A 14,527-nucleotide genomic window follows, 5' to 3' on the forward strand; every position below is an offset into this window, starting at 1 on the left:
AAAACAAAAAAAAAACATTTGGCTTTGGGGTATTTCATGTTTTTTTTGCCTTCTTGCCTTCTTCAGAGGAATATGTGCAATGCAGCAGAGGTCTATTTCACTCCGGCATTGTTTAAGGGGAGAGGCTGACTGACTGACTGAGTGAGTGAGTGAGTGAGTGACGGAGTGAGAGAGTGAGTGAGTGAGTGAGTGAGTGAGTGAGTGAGTGAGTGGGTGGTGGGTGGGGGTGAGTGGTGATGAGTGAGGTAGTGAGTGAGTGGTGAGTGAGTGGGTGAGTGATGGTGGGAGTGAGGTGAGTGAGTGAGGTGTGTGAGTGAGTGAGGGTGAGTGGTGGTAGTGATGGTGGTGGGTGGGAGTGAGTGACTGAGTGAGTGAGTGATGCTGAGTGACTGAGTGACTGGTGATGAGTGACGAGTGATGGTGTGGGGTGGTGTGAGTGTGAGTGGTGAGTAGTGAGTGGTGGTGAGTGAGTGGTGACGCTGGTGACTGAGTGACTGAGGGGTGAGTGTGTGATGAGGGGTGAGTGAGTGGTGAGCTGAGTGTGTGAGACTGAGTGATAGTGTGGTGAGGGTGATGGTGAGTGCGAGTGACTGATGGTGGTGAGTGAGGACGCGCGTGGTCGGGGTGATGTCGTGGTTCTGTGTCCCTCGCGTAGGGCCAGCTTCGTCCAAAGCACTTCCACGCAGACGTAAAAAAGGGTAACGCACAAAAAAGGCTCGGCCCGCTGCAATGCAAATACATTCGTGTGGACGGGCAGTAGGGGAAATCACCCTCTCTGCTAACATGGACATCCATGAATGGTTTCCTCCCCACTTTAGCACCTGCCAGGCGTCGAGACAACGCTTACAGGCCTGGAAGGTAAGCCCATCGCCGGGGCAACCCGAGCCGGGGGGGTGGGGGGGTGGGGGGGTTAGCTGCGGGAGGGTGCAGCGATGCTCCCCCTACGTCTTATTCAAAGGGATTCCACATCGCTCCATCGATCCTTCCCAGGCCTGCCAGAGAGCGCATGCTGTGTGAAGCCCCTGACTGGAAGGCTAGCCTCCAGTTCTCCCGCTGCCAAGAGAAACCAAATAGGCCTACAGCAAAAATAAATAAATAAAATAAAAACGTGAACTACCTTCACCCACGCCCCGCCCCAACGCTACCCATACAGCCTACACAAAAGCGCACACAGTCTGCTTTCATTTTTGTTTTTTTAAAATCCTTGTAGCCTAGCTTCTGAAACAGAGGCCTCTGCTCTGACCTCTCCAGATCAAGCCCCTGTCTGAAATTCCGCAAAGCACCAGACTTCAATCCGATTTCTTGAATTCAAACCTCAGTTCGAGCTTGAAGCCTCAATTCGGTGAGGCAAACCGCGTGGCACCGTTTCAGTCTCTGCAAAATCACGAATGCAATGTCGTTTGAATTCATTCGGATCTGTATTTTAGGACTACAGTACAAGCCCCTGTTCAATATGACGTAGCGCCGGGTCTGTTGACGCACACCCATATTCGGTAATTCACGCCGTCTCACTGCCGCACCACACATCCTGCCACACGCCGGTCAGGGGACAGCGGTCTTCTTAGCCTCGTTTATCGCGTACAAATACGCCCCAACGCCGTTGCCTTTCCTTAGGAGAACGCGTTCTGCAAAAGCAAATATCGCCGCATCTTTTTTTGTTTTATTGTTTTTCGAGGCTCGGGTTTATCATATTTACGCAAGGAAGGAGTCGTCTCCATAACTCATTTACGAGCGGTGATGATGGGGCGCCGTGACAGAGTTATGGGCCGGGAGACGCGGACGCGCGATGAATAATTAAACCGAGCGCAATCTCTCACTGGGAGCAGAATCACCGCAGCGCTCTTTGTTTATCCGTCTTAAGCAACATCTGTTTCCGTCGACGCGCTGTAATGAAATCTGATTTGTTTGCAGTCGCTGGTAAGAGGCAGAGCTCACCGAGGAACCAGAATCTGAAAAGTTTTCTCGCTCTCTCACCTCTCTCTCTCTCTCTCACACGCACGCACACACACACACACAACATAAGCCTATACATAAAAAATGCTAATAATAATATCTAGGAATGTGAAGTCTGCGTTTTGCCCCAACCCACCCCGCCCCGCCCCTTTGTGTTTCTTTTCTGGTCTTAAACCCTTGACACTGTCCTAGATTTTGTTCCCCAATTTATGATGACTCAGTGTTTTTCTCCATTACGCCAGGATGAAAATACATTCCTCGGCCCGTCGTAGGGGTGTCTGGCGAATTTGCACTAATTAAAAGATAAGCCATCTGTGCTGGGGAAAATGGCCGCCTTGGAACTTACTCCGGTCCAAAATGGCACAGCAATCGCCAGCCCCTGGTCTGGGGGACAGCTTCGCCCTCGCGCGAACCCAGGCCCCCAAACATTACACGCCGGAGGGGGGGGAGCGCAACGGCACGTTGTGTGCCAGCGAGAATCTTCAGCGAGATCCCAATTATTTATCGGCCTGCGCCGGAAAGGCGCTGGTTTCAAGGATGAATCTCAATCCGAGCGAAGCCGAGAAAATTCATAGCCGGAGGCAGCAAAGACCCTTTTTTGAGCACCCTAGTACTTTTCCCTCAAAATAGACAATTTGGGCTATTCGTTATATTTAAGAGTGGGACGAGCCAATCAGCTGGCTCCATTTAAAGGGGATAGAGAGTTATATTTATAGTGTAAGTGAAGCAGTTAGCAGTCTGACTTCAGAAATCACAGACATGTTCTTATGGCACTCAAACACTGGGCAAAAGATGCTTTGAGAAACCCCCACCTCACCCAATAAAGAGACCAGAAAAAATAAATCAACACTGCAACTTTTGGGTATAACAGACAACATGGCTCTAAAAAAATGGTAATTGATGATATAACCATAAATCCATTCCTGCTAGCATATCTGGTCCACGCTCACGGCATCGTTTTGCTGTTCTTGCGATACTGGACTTTATATAATGCATAAGCTGGAAATATGTAAGGCTGCTCAGCACCTTATGGTTTCGATGAGCCTAGTAGCTTCCATTATTATATTCTTTGTGATAAGGCATTTATGAAATGTGGATGGAAAACAACAGGGATAGCTAACTCGCATCCCTCTCTCCTGTAAACACTTAGATGGTCTTTGGTAGATGGTGTTCTACGGTAGCCTAGTTTTTTTCCCAGTCAGTTTAACGCGCGGGCGCTTTGGTACTTAGCGCTGGCGACGAAGGCGTCCTAATTAAGGTGGGAACGGATACAGATTTCTTACGACACATCTGCTGCGGCTGAGGCAGCGCTTGAAGTGCTGCTGATAAACCATCCAGTGTTCACCGCGCGACTCAAAGAGGAGCAATCGTCACGCGACGAACGCGAGACGCGCGTTTAATTAAGGTTGTGTTTCAGTGACAGTTAACGGTATTTTGGTAACGTAATAATGTAGCGTTCAGCGAGCCCCCCCCCCCCCCCCCCCGGGGTGGTTAGCACGATGTGAAATTTAAAGCGCCCACAAGATGTTTGAGTCTTCAGAAGGCGAGTTCCCTCCAGCAGAATGGAAAATCGGTGAAGAACCTTTTGAGGTTCGGTTTATTTGAAGATCCACACGACTGGCCCTCACCCAAGCCCCCCGAATCTCCCGCAGAACAGGACGCCAGGACCCCCCCGTGACCTTTCACAAGCGAATTTCACAATCGTATTTTGCCTACGGTTGTTATTGATCTCTCATTCTTGAAAAAAGAAAAAGAAAAGAAAAAGATATTGCCATGGAAATGAGCAACTTCTGTCCTTTTAGCGAAAGCGGCCTCAGGAAAGACGGTGCCGATTTGCGCTACCTTCCCGCCTAACGTTTTCGTTCCTCCACGGTCGTGAAACGGCCGGTGTGATTAGAGCTCAAAGGGTGGCTTTGTGCGGGTATCTCCTGCGCTATCTCTGGAGCGTCTGCGGCAGGGAGAACGCACAGCCCGGAGCGACTGCGGCAGGGAGAACGCACAGCCCGGAGCGACTGCGGCAGGGAGAACGCACAGCCTGGAGCGACTGCGGCAGGGAGAACGCGCAGCCTGGAGCGACAGCGGCAGGGAGAACGCGCAGCCTGGAGCGTCTGCGGCAGGGAGAACGCGCAGCCTGGAGCGTCTGCAGCAGGGAGAACGCGCAGCCTGGAGCGTCTGCGGCAGGGAGAACGCGCAGCCTGGAGCGTCTGCGGCAGGGAGAACGCGCAGCCTGGAGCGTCTGCAGCAGGGAGAACGCGCAGCCTGGAGCGTCTGCGGCAGGGAGAACGCGCAGCCTGGAGCGTCTGCGGCAGGGAGAACGCGCAGCGCTTACGTGACGGACACCCTCAGCAGAGCGGAAAGAAAGAGTACAAGCTGGTGGCGCAGAGAGAGAGAGAGAGAGAGACAGAGAGAGAGAGAGAGAGAGAGAGAGAAAAAACCCTTGGCAGGCTGAAACCCCTGGATCAATACTCCCCTGCATCGCACCGAAAAGGACAGTCATCTCTCTCCTTCAAGTCACGATTCGTTTCACGGGGGCAGCTTTGAAGGCAACGCGCGGTGTTATTAGATAAACCACTGCAGGCTGCGGCCGTAAGATCCCAATACGTCAGTGTTATATATATATATGTATAAAGGAACCCCATACACGCAAAATCCATACATCTGATCGCAGGATATAACCGTGATAAATATATTCATGAACTTGGAATGCGTATTGATTTTTTTTTAGCAGAGTATTTTATTCATGAGTGATTTTTGAAATTTCAGTGGCACATATCCAACCGCCGGTCTGTATTTAGTCATTGAATAAGCGGGTGATTAATTGACATTTGGGTGTGATATTTGCAGAGACGAAGGGAAGGTAAATATCACCCTATGCTGAAGTTATCCCTCCCCGTATGTGTGTGTGTTTTTGTGTAAATAATATACGGTACAGATGTCAAGCTGAAATGCGACATTCTCACTTTATCAGAAAGCCGTCGGTATCGAGACGCTTCCACAAACACAATGCGCTAAATAGTTTTTTTTTTTTTTTCCCTTCTCCAGTCTTTATCACGTCTGTGAATGTGCGAGGGGAAGGCGTCGCCCGCAGTTGTCATCCGTTCGCGGTTATCCACGGGACGCGCGGATTCTTTTCACGGCGAGCGCTTCGCCCTGTCTGCGTGCGCGGATATCTCTGCGACTACGAGGTGCAGCTGGTGCCCCCCCGTCCCCCCCCGTCCCAGCAGCGCGCTGATGTGGTGTGGGAGCAGCTGTAAGTGCTGTTGCTGGGGGGAAGAAGACCGGCCCCGATTTCGCTCATGGACTTCTCAGCCGCCGGTGCGCTGCAAGTGTTTTAATAAACGACGCGGCCGCCTCGGAACGCTGTGATGAAATTGTCACGTCGGATCTCGCATCCGCCCCCCCCTTACGGTGATGCGCAGCTGCTCCGCTCGCGCTGTCAGATCCGAGTCAGGGACAGGGGGGTGGGGGGGGTGTGTGTGTGGGTGGGGGGGGGGGTCTCCTGCGGTTGCCAGCGTAGGGGGTTATCTGTGTCCCCGTGCAATCTTCAACCGGCCTCAGGCTCTCAATCACTCAGACCTCGTTTGGGGAAGGTCTGGAGCACACAGGAACGTGTACAAAGTTAAAAGTTAAGGAGTCTGCCCACCCCCCATATACACGTGTGGACTGGTTTGGGGGGTGGTGAGGGGGGGAGCTTCAGGTGAAATAGACGCAATATCACCTGCAGGTTCTGAAGCAGATTCTCTGCTCTGTGACAGAAACGTTGGTCAGCTCACGACTCCCTCATGGGCTGTGAATTTTTTTTTGCAGAATAATTTCTGTTCCGCAAAATACACTGTCCGTTTCTCCATCCCGATTACATAGCGATTCAAAAGAAGTCAGAGTTGAGAGTTGAGCTTACAGGCCCTTTGATTGTGTGGGGTTTCTCCCGCCTCCTGTGCCCCTTTACATGAGCTGGGGGTTTACCTCAAAGCTCCAACTCCGTGACAGGCCAGGGAGAGAAGAGGAGTAAAACCAGCATTGATTTCCATTAGGGCGAGGCTTTTAGGTTCATGCCTGGTTCATCAGTCACCACAGTGATGAGACAGAGAGAGAGAGAGAAGAAGGGAGTGCTGGGGGAGAGAGAGAGAGGAAGAGAGTTAGAAAGAGAGGGAGAGAGAGAGAGAGAGCAAGAGAGTAAGAGGGAGGGAGAGAGGTGTTGTTCTCTGTTTTCATGCAAAGTGTACACTGAAGAAACATCTGGGCATTGATCCAGGGATGAAAAGCCCATTCGGCTGTTTTGCCCAGGTGCACAAACCAGGTTTCTGGCTCTTTCCCCTGTTGCTTTCTTGTTCAGCAACAGCGTGTGCAACCTACCGACCGTAATCATTTCTGGCCTGACTTCTGTGAACTCCCACCGGCCCGTCCCTTTTCTGGCGATCCACTGTACTCGTACCTGCAGCCACGTGTCTTCAAACGCGGAAAACTGCGCACGCTTCATTGCTGCGCTGATCATCACTGCAAGCGCTCTCTCGCATCTTCGCGTCGATGCTCGTCGACCTCGCCGTCGTTTCAAAGGCGCGTTCGTCCGCGATGCATCGGCGACATCACAAGCAGCGTTCTCGTGTGCCCCTGCGGGGTCACGAACCGTTTTGTGGGATCGGACTGTGAATCTCCTGCCTTGAAAGGTGAATGAACTCTTGGGGGGAAAAAAAAAAATCTTGAGTCATGAGTCAAAGCGTGTGGGCGACTTGTGTTATTGAAAATGTTGAAGAACAACTTGAGAGTTGATAGAATTAATTTGAAAAAATACACATTGATCTCAATGCCGTGCATTGCAATTTTTGGTGTGTGTGTTTTTTTTTTTTTTGGGTCTTTTTTGTACCTCCACAAAATGCATTGAATACAGGCCAGTACTCAGAGCTCAACCTGGCTTTTATGACTTTCTATCAGTTATTTTGCAAAGCGTACAGATTTTAATATTCTTTAAAAGTGTAGAGGCCAGCTTGAATTTTACGTTTGAAAATTCAGATATAAAGTTCCAGAAAGTTCTACTGTGCGAGAGAATTATATAATTAAGAAAAAGAAGGGGGGGGGGGTGATATTCTAGGGGGTGGGTAGGGGAGTTGTAACGTACTACATACAGGCACCCACATTTTAAAGAAGGAAATACAGTTTGCAGCCAATGATGTGGAGCGATTTTAGGAGCTGGTCGTGTGCACGTGAGGTTGGCACTCCTTGTTCCTGACACGTGACCTGCTGCTACTTCTGTCTTTTATGTGTTTGTGTTCATACAGGGCTCTTGTAGGAGATCACTGAATCTAATTTGTTGCATCAAAAGCAAGTGCAACGGCAGAGAGTCTAAGGGTCATTTCTAGAAGATGCTAACGAAAACATAAAGGTCCGGGCTCTCCAGTGGAATAATTTTAAAAGCGTTTATTGTAGGGGACAGGAAAGGACGCGGTTCAGTTCTGCAACAGCAGCCTTCGTCAGCACACTTCACATTCTAATTTCATTTTGTTCTATCACTTTATGAACTTTTTGCTTAGCGACCGAGGTACAAGGAAAAACAATGCATTTGTTTTGCTCGGTGAATAACCACTCTCGCGTATAGTTGATTGGCAAACATCCCAGGAACACTGTGCTGGTTTCTGACTGTTGACTGTTAAAATACTTTAAAATACTTAAATAAAACCTCAGCCATCATTTTGTTCCTGTTCTACACAGATGTTTACAAAATAGCTTTTCTTCCTGAATGCTGCCCTGTTTCCCTTGCTGAGAGCGACTGAGAAGAGTGGTCGCTGAGTGACTGTGGGTGTGTCCCAAACCGCAAACCGCATGCTCCACACTACCGTACTCCGCACTACCGCACTTTTGTACTCGCACTCTAAGATGGAGGCGCTATGCGCACTCGGAGCACGGAAGTATGCGGTTTTGTGTTATGGCTATGGGGAGGAATTGGTGTCGCGCACATGTGCATGGGGCGCACGCGCACACGTGGAGCGTATACCCATCACGGCGCCCTGAGAGGCAAATGAGTCTGCCTTAAAGCGAGACAGCAGAGGCTTATTCGTGGTAATAATCATTACATATTTAAAAGCAATTTCCATAATTATATAATTATCTTCTGTTTATATTGAAATGGGAATAGCTGCCAGTAAATCCTCTTTTCCCAGTATGAGTGTTTTTTTTTCCACTGTGGTAATCAAACACCTGTTACTTTGGGAGCGTGAACAGTTTAGCTGTAGTTATATAGTTCTGCGACCATAACAACTACAGTCCCAATAAACCCTTGCCGATATTATTTAATTTAAATGAATAGTGTTGTTTGTTTTTTTTTATTTATTCTGTGTTTCCCTAAGGTTATTTATTTATTAATTTAATGCATTTTATGTTTTTCCTTCTCTGACATATTTTCTTCCAACCACTTAAAGTTTCAAATGTGAGCAAGTGAATATTAATTAAAAAGACAAATGTGCTGACGTAAAGGCAACCCAACTTCCCCTGCCTATTTTATTCATGTAATATAATTACCTTTTCAATAGCGATCTACTCCCAGGTAATAAACAATAAGTTATCCGGAGAACAGGAATGCCGAAAGCTCAATTCGAAATTGCTACTTAAAGTCTGGAGGGAGGAGATCTCCTCCTCTGTGACAGGAAATCTCATTATATGGTTATTTAAGGAATATTCATGCTCAGGGGCTGTTCGGTCTTGGTTGCAGGGTTGCTACGAATCTGATTTCCCTATAGGTCTGCTAATCATTAATAACCAATCTCAGCTGACCCTTGATTGAATACCAACCGCGAAGCTTCGGAAATAGACGCGAACAAGACAGCAACAATGAAATGATCGGAAAAGATGGGCGCTTGTGGGTGTTATAGAAATGTACTAAACAAACGGGCAAGCCCTTTAGAAACAAAGCGAGCGAGGAATTGAAATCGCACACTCTCCTGGGGATCTTCACAATCCAATGAAAGGGTTGCTTTTTGACTCACCGGTAGCTCTCCGAAAGGTTCCTCCGCGCCCTTTTGCTGTCAGGTAGGCATATTTCAGCATCACCCGTGGCCGTTAAACTCAGTCTGCGATTTTCTACCGTGGAAAGAAGAACAGTCTCGCGCGGAGTCCCACAGGGCTGCACGAGAGACCCCGGTCCATTGGGTCACACTGTAATGGCCCAGCCTTATCACTTCATACGAACCTATAAATTCACTTTTGGCCAGCATCCCTTTTTCCCTGTAGGCCAAACGGCTAGTCCTTAATATTGCACCTGGCCATTGATGTTGCTATTTATTGTAGCCTTTATTTTGCTTTCTTCAGTCCAATGTGTGTGAGACACAACCATTTCTGTGGAGTGCAAAAAATAAATAAATAAAACTAGTGTTCGACTAAGAAGGCTTGCACAATTAAGCGCGGATAGCGCTTACCTTGAGTCCACTAAAAGAAAATAAATTCCTAAACTTCTATTTTTCATTCAAAAGAACACAAAAGTGGTAGAAGCCACATAAGGTTAGAATTTGCTGCGTTTTCTTGTGTGCGAGTCACTGATTTGAAAGAGTTTTCTGGAGCCCAGAAGAACGTTTCGCCACCGCATTAAAATTCTTCAGGCTTTTTGAACTTCAGATTTGAGAAATGAAACGGTAAATAACGAGCGTTACTCCCATTACGCGCGCACATTCGCCAGATAGATTACTCTGGTTTTATCTGAGGGACGGTGGCTTGAAGACGGATCGTGAAATGCAAAGCAGTCCTGGGGTGTATGCCTGCCGTACAGGCTGTCTAATGACCGCCTGTGAAATAATTGTTCCGAGGACAAGGCATTTCGGCTGTCTTTATTTCACAGCCATGAGGTCTTCCGTTATGTTGTCACTGATGAGAAATCATAGGAGTCAGCAGGAGTTGCACTGGTGGAAAGTCAAACCCAAGGTCATCTCTGTCAGAAGGTGGACTCGGAGGGAAAGCTAATGGATCCAAGTTTCTATGTCTCTGTCCCAAAGGGGACGTAATTGCGGTGACAAATGCGCACGTGTTTCACCCAGGCTTTCACTGAATACGAAAAACCCTGCGGTTTGGCTCACTGAATCATTTTTAAGACGCTCTCATTGTTGAGGGCTCTACCAGTAGTGTTCTGTGATGTTTTCATTTTTCTAATCAGACTTTGAGGCTGAAACCGTAACTGAGCAGTTAGTTATTTAAAAAAAAATGCATTTAACCTCTCACACTGAGTTTTATCCCTCGCTCCTTTATTAGAGAAGACAAAACAATGGTTGGCACGGGCCTTTGAATTACAGGTAAAGTTTCTCAGTCTCACAGTCTATTGTGTCCGCCGAAATGAGTCGGGAATGAGAACAATTAAGCCTATCAAATTTTTTGTGAACGGCTATAAATCAAAAAGGTGAGCGCGCCATTTACTATAGCCGCGTTTTCACCAAAATTACCCGGAACTTTCAGTCCCAGGAACTACTTTACCAGGAACTAAAAGGTTCCTTCAGCCAATGGTTGTCTGCGTTTCCACCGGGGTCTAAAGTACCGCGAAGATTAGGCAAATTGGCCCACTGACGTTGTCGTCGGTCCATCTGTCATATGATTTCTTCTGTAACCCCATACTACCACCGAAGTAGCCTACATTATTTTCTAATAACCGGGACAACCCGGAGGGGTTTATTCCACTTATATACAACGGGTTACCAACAATGACTATATATGGTTACTTTTGTATTTATTGATTTTCATATATCCTCTCAAACACATTCATTAACAGCAGAAAACATGCACACGTTGTAAACAATTTGCTGTTTTATTACTTTCTCGTTGTCAATTCCATATAGGCTAATCGCAAAATGACAAGAATAGAACGAAAACTCTGACTTGCGTGAAAATTTAAATTAGTAGTGGTACAGCCACCGTTTGCTTTCCTTCGAAGTTACTGCTAGCCGAGCAGCGAAGTGTGCCCTCCAGATGCGAACCATGCACCATAAATGAGTCCATAGTCTTCCTGGTCTTTTCGTGGAATTGAAAAATGGCAGTAAAATTGAGTAAAATTACGGCAGTCTGAAAAAGCTAAAGCGAATATTACTAGAATTAACCTGTTATTTTACCCGGATAAAAAGTGCGGAAGGTGATTTCCAGTTTGCTTGTACTGTATCACCAATGTTAATTATGCAGAACTACCGCATACCTCACATAACTGTATCAAACGTTTTGAGTCAATTACAACGGGCTAACAAAGAAAATCCGGAAGAAAATATTCAGCAACCGAATTAATCCGTTTGAATGTTTTGGTAGCCTACGTAATATGCTGTCCCAGCACGAATGCTTAGCATTTTATAAAACGAATACTAAAGCAAGAAAAGAACAGAAGAGCACACGTTATAATTCCAAGACGTTGACAGGTTATAACCAAAAGTAGGCTACTGCGCCGCATAACATACAAGTTTGATTTGAAGTTATTATGAAAATAAATTGGTTTGCCGCTGCATATTTTCAAACATGGCGGGTAATGGCGGAAAATAAATACAACACAAATGCTACGAGTACTCGACCAATCAGAAATGTTCAGCGCTGCAAGCTCCACCCAAAAGGTTCCTGTACTTTCGGAAAGTACTACCCCCCGAGCAGGAACGTTTTGGGGGGTAAAACAAAGCCCCCAGAACTAAATTTAGACCCTAGTTCCTGCGGTGGAAACGCACTGAGTTCCTCAAAAGGTTCCTAGTTCCGGGGTATAGTTCCTGCGGTGGAAACGCGGCTTAAATAAGCAGATCGACTTCATGTACGAGTGCAAGCCCATTCTTGCCTGTTCCAGACCTTTCATTAAAATGTATTAGTGGCAGTGAGACAAAGCACCGTGTTTTTTTTTTTGTTTTTGTTTTTTTTGAACATCTTGAGTACGGAAGTAACCGGGGGGAAATGTAGGCCTATAGCTCTTTGTTTTGTTGAAGGAGCCCGATTCTATCTTTAAATAAAGAACTGCCTTTGGATTCAGTGCTGCTTTAAAAAAAAAAAAAAAATCATGAGCAAGAACATGTTTGTCTGTTTTACAGAAACGGTCACATTTGTAAATTGAGGTTTATATTACTTTGGTTTAAAATATATTTTAAAAAGTTTTCTGTGGAAAGGGGTAATACTGCTGACGTTTATTTGAAAAAAACAAACAAAAATGAATCAATGAACATTCATAAGTGAAATGTGAATTGTCTCTTCGCGAGCAGCTTGTCTAACGGCCTTGCTGTCCTCTTCCTCCTGACGCTGCACAGGGTGCTGTTAAAACGTTCCGTGCTTCCGGACGCCCAGCGGCATCCCGTTCAGCTTGTCGTCTGTGCTAAACGCTCCCTTTGTGTTCCGATGCCTGTTAGTCGCTGACGTTTTAAAGGCCGCCCTTCTGTGATCGTTTGTTTTTTTTTTCCGGACGGACGGACAGACGGACAAGCTGAAAAAAGGGGGAACGAGGAGAACGCCGCCCGCCGCGCTTGCGCCGAGATCAGAGCGCCCTCGCCGAGGGGGGGCGACGGGTTCGACTCCGCTTCGCTGTGCCAGGTGAGGCGGAGCTTAGCGGGCTCTCTCTCGTCCCTCGGCCCTGGCTTTTCTCTCGCTCGGTCGGCCGCGAGGCGACAGGTTGCCCGAGGAATTGTTAGCGCGACGCCATTTGGTGTGCGATCCCCGCGACTTCAGTGCGACTGGAAATTAAAATGTGCGAGCGCACAGATTAATCTCGGTGCAGATGTGGTGAGCAGATGTTGTGGTGCAGCGTTGCCCGAGATATCCCTCTCTTTACAGAGAGTGGAAAGACAAATCTGATACCACAGTGAGTATCCATGGAACCAGAGCTTTAGCAAACTAATAAATAATAAATGATACACCCGCTGATTTTGTGTGTGGGTGTGTGAGAGTGTATGAGTGTGTGTGTGTGTAGGAATTTGTGTGCGTGTATGTGTGCGTGAGTTTGTATGTGTGTTTCACTGGGGAAGAGCAAAAAAAAAAAAAAAAATCAATGCTTCATGTATCGAGCAGCCCTGTTGAACCAGGTCAGTGGAAATAATTTGCATGAAAACCTCGAGTTAATCCAACGAGAGGTCGAATCGATTGTGCCGCGCCTTGTAAGCGGTCTCACTCGATTTGGCGAGATCTCCTCCTCCGTTTCGACACATGCCCGTGACTCTATCTGTCACGACTTCCTGCCCAGGACCGCCGACCCCCCCCCCCCCCCCCCCACCCCCCGCCTACCTACCGCCAGATGAGCCTCGGTTGCCGTGGCTTCCGCCCGCCGTTTGCGCATAAATAAATATGGACGATGATTCAGTTTCCGCAACTGAAAAGCATGTCAAGGGCTTTTTATTTCCTTCCCCTATGTTTTCAGTTTCACGGAGTGCAGGGAAACGTGAGTTTATATGGCCAGGAAATCGCAACCTTCCTCTCTACGATGAGGACCGGAAATGCAATGCTGCCTTTTGTTGTGGTTCTGAAAGGTTGGATATCGGACCCGGGGATGTCAGTCGGCCCCGTGTGGTCCAGAGTCACAGCGGACGTTATGGGCTGTCTGGGTTTGCCCTGCCCTGTCTGCCGCAGCTCCTCCAGAACCCAGGACCTATTAGCATTTAGTTATGTCTCAATGAATTCGCGTCCCCCACCCCCCCCCCCATTCCCGACCCCTTCGAAACTCCCTGAAATTTTGACACACGGGGGGGGGGGGGGAAACAGTGTTGACAGACTTTTAAAATATTCACACGCTGACAGGCCCGGCCTGTCAGAATATGTAAAGTCCCAGAGCACATCTGTTGTTGGAGCAACAGGTCAGTTCCTCTTTTTTGACTGGCAGTCGGGCCGAGGAGAAGACCCTTGTGTCAGTTCTGACTTTCACTAGGTGCAGGCCCCAGTAGAGTTCTACAGCTCAGTACACAACAGTTAAAAAAAACAAAACAAAAAAAAAAACAGCATTTCTTTAGTCCAAAAAAAAAAACAGCGTTTTCCTTGAGCTTCCTGTTGCTTTTAATTCGGAATGTGACGTCGAATGCCGCAACTGGCGATGCTTTCTGAGGGAAGCATTTTAAGACGGAAGACGGCGACTGGCACCTGTATTTTAAGGCACGGGTAAAGGTGGGAGTTAGTTTTGTGGTTTGGCTTGGCTTGCTCGCGGTTTACAGAACGCGCCGAGCATTCGTAGGAATAGCCCGAGTAGCTGATTGTCGTGACTGGCGGAGGACAGATGTTCAAAACGACGGAGCGCCTCCTAGTGGGTAATCGCACCCTTTTCACATTTAAGCCCCAGAGAGACGCGCTGCGATTAATGGCGCTGGTTCGGAACGTTTTGCAGGGTGCGGCGATCGACCCCATTATCTTTACTGCCCCCCGAGGGGATTTGGCTGCACAGGTCCGTCTTCCCTTGCAAACGCAATTATTCCCAAATTTAGGGCAGGAAGTAAAAAATGTCTGGGGAGAGAGAGAGGTATCACTTCTGTTACATTCATCAACAGGGCCCTTGGAATTGGCCTTGATAACTATTTTTTTTTGTCCCCTGTCCCCCTTTCTCATTCTTTGTTTTGCATTGCCACCCTGTGCCGCTGTGTCTACGTGGAGTTTGTTTCCACCTGAGAACCGGGTAGAC

The 14,527-nt window shown here is 47.7% G+C and overlaps 1 long non-coding RNA gene across 2 annotated transcripts in view; it reads left to right on the plus strand.

Moving 5' to 3' along the window:
- The first annotated feature begins 12,334 nt into the window (after positions 1-12,334).
- The window catches only part of LOC135258277 (uncharacterized), a 107,785-nt gene continuing 105,592 nt past the window's right edge, over positions 12,335-14,527 (plus strand). For both annotated transcript variants that reach the window (XR_010330940.1, XR_010330939.1), the window contains exon 1: positions 12,335-12,462. This is a non-coding gene — a long non-coding RNA (uncharacterized LOC135258277). The remainder of the gene's footprint in view (positions 12,463-14,527) is intronic.

The sequence above is a fragment of the Anguilla rostrata genome, chromosome 6 (genome assembly GCF_018555375.3).
Source record: "Anguilla rostrata isolate EN2019 chromosome 6, ASM1855537v3, whole genome shotgun sequence".
NCBI lineage: Eukaryota > Metazoa > Chordata > Actinopteri > Anguilliformes > Anguillidae > Anguilla > Anguilla rostrata.